The 2,500-nt window shown below is 64.5% G+C and overlaps 1 non-coding gene across 1 annotated transcript; it reads left to right on the forward strand.

The window, feature by feature from the left end:
- The first annotated feature begins 1,511 nt into the window (after window positions 1-1,511).
- On the forward strand, window positions 1,512-1,665 carry LOC140474894 (5.8S ribosomal RNA). Its single transcript, XR_011959510.1, has one exon. It is a non-coding gene; the product is annotated as a 5.8S ribosomal RNA (ribosomal RNA).
- Window positions 1,666-2,500: the final 835 nt, after the last annotated feature.

The raw sequence follows: 2,500 nt of genomic DNA on the forward strand, positions 1-2,500 counted from the left end.
TCCGTTTCAACTTGTCTCGCGAGGGTGGTTTCGGGGCCAGCAGGAGAGCTCGTCGGGGTAGCAGGCCCTGCAGCCGTGGTCACCGCCAAACCCCCACAACTCGAGCAAGTGAAAAAAAAAAGTAACAAATAAGAAAGGATCTCTGTCGGCTTGGGGGTACGCCCGTTTCCGTTTCAACTTGTCTCGCGAGGGTGGTTTCGGGGCCAGCAGGAGAGCTCGTCGGGGTAGCAGGCCCTGCAGCCGTGGTCACCGCCAAATCGCCACAACTCGAGCAAGTGAAAAAAAAAGTAACAAATAAGAAAGGATCGTCGGCTTGGGGGTACGCCCGTTTCCGTTTCAACTTGTCTCGCGAGGGTGGTTTCGGGGCCAGCAGGAGAGCTCGTCGGGGTAGCAGGCCCTGCAGCCGTGGTCACCGCCAAACCCCCCACAACTGTTGGGCGCCTACCTGCGCGGGGCAGGAGGACACTTTCCGATTTCAAATCTCCGTTTGCCGAGTCCACCCCGAACGCACGCGGGCGGGCGGGTTCGCATCACCCTTCGTCACAAGGGGCGAAGCCCGTTCCACCGTCTCGTCAGTAGTGCCGACCGGTCTGTGATCGACGAGGGGAGCCACACCAGGTCCGGCCCTGCTGCTTGGCGGCACCGCGTCGTCGGGAGCTCGCGACAGACGGAGGGTTTCGGTGTACTCTCCAGCCACGGGAAACGAAGCCGGTGATGCAGGCGCCGGTCTTTCGCTCCCAAATCGGCTGGGTTTACATCGTTGCTATCTAGTCACGCTCCCTTCAAACCCGACGGGGTACCTATTCCCCTCACCCGTCTGTGCGTATACAGCCTCTTTGCACTTGCGGGATGGGGGTGGTGGTTTAAAGACTCTCGAGTTGCCGCCCGTCGGTCTCCGAGCTCCGTGCAGTAGTGATCCCCAGCGAACTGCCAGCAGGGCGAACGAGCGATCCCGCTCTCGGTCGGGGCGCCTGGCGTCGATCGGTGGTCGGTGGCTTGCGGGCAAGCTGCGCTGTGAGTGTGGGAACGAGTATGACGAGCCGTTGCCGCGACTCCCAGTCCACCTCGGCGGTGGCTGGGCCGGGCGGGCGTCTGCTCGGGCGAGTGCCGCCCCCGCCTCCTCGCAGGAAGTCCGCTCGCCGACACGCCGCCACGTGCACGCGTCAGTGACGCTGCCGAACCGATGGCCGGTGCCCGTTCCCGCCTCTGCTTTTCCTAGGGCAAAGCTGCTGCACGCCTCGTGATACTAGGCGGGCGACATGGTGGCGGTGATCCTGCCTCCGTCGCTGCGGTGCGTTGGGGCACGCATCGCCTCTTGGGCGCCCTGTCCTCCTCCCCCCAATAGACGTATGTTTCTGCGGGCCGCACCAGGATGGTGCTCCCCATCGCTTCACGCCACCCTGCTCCGCCCGCACGCCGGCGTGCAGGTGGCTGTAGCTCAAGGTGGGGAGCGTATGTGCGGTCCGGGTCGCTTTCCTCTGGCGAGGGAGAGACCTAAAACAAACTCAGACAACTCTTGACGGTGGATCACTCGGCTCGTGCGTCGATGACGAACGCAGCTAGCTGCGAGAATTAATGTGAATTGCAGGACACATTGATCATCGACACTTTGAACGCACTTTGCGGCCCCGGGTTCTTCCCGGGGCCACGCCTGTCTGAGGGTCGTTTGGCAATCAATCGCACTCGCCTTGGCTGGCGAGAGCGCGGCTGGGGTGTCGCAGAGGACCCGTCCTCTTTGTCCCCCTAAGTTCAGACTCCGGAGCCCTCCGGCGTCGGAGCGCTTGGCCTTTCCCCCCCACCCTGCACATTCCGTTCGTCAGGCTCGACGCCATCCCCCCGCCGGGGAGCGCGGCCTGGCGTCCGTCTGTGTCGTGGCAGTGGGGCCAGCACGGCTGTCACCGGTCCCAGAATGGCTGTCGGTGGTTCACACTGTGTGTGTGTGCCAACCCTCCTGGTCTCTGGGACACGGAGCTGCCACGAAGTGTTGAGCCTCCAGTGGGGGGTCTGCCTAAGCTCTGCACGTCCGCATTGGGTCCGTCTCTCGGTTGGCTGGCAGTGGAAAGAGTGAAGGGAGCCGCGGAGGTCCGGTGCTGGTGCGCCGCCGGCCTGACCGTGGAGCTCGCCGGTTTGACACGCTGACCCGACTCGATGGTTGATCGATTGAGAGTGCTGGGAGCTGCAGGCCGCCCGCTGCTGCAGCCGCCCGTCTCGTGGTTCGTCCTCGGCCTTAAGTGGCCGGCGGGGCGTCTGATCCTGTCTCCCCTGCTGGCGCCGAGTGCCTGGCCGAGGGAGGAGGTTTTCGTCGAACGCTGTGACTTGGACGGTCGCACGCGCGTGGATCGCTGGCTCTTGGCTCTCCCGTTCAGTCCGCACGTTTTCCGCTCCGTCCTGCCACCGGTCTCGGGAGGTACGGAGGGGTTGGCGGGCGTGGTGTGTGCTCCGTCACCGTGCAGGCACACCTACCACGCCGTCGGCCGACCCCCGCACGGTCCTCCTGGCC

Source organism: Chiloscyllium punctatum, unplaced genomic scaffold (assembly GCF_047496795.1).
Source record: "Chiloscyllium punctatum isolate Juve2018m unplaced genomic scaffold, sChiPun1.3 scaffold_1247, whole genome shotgun sequence".
Classification (NCBI taxonomy): Eukaryota; Metazoa; Chordata; class Chondrichthyes; order Orectolobiformes; family Hemiscylliidae; genus Chiloscyllium; species Chiloscyllium punctatum.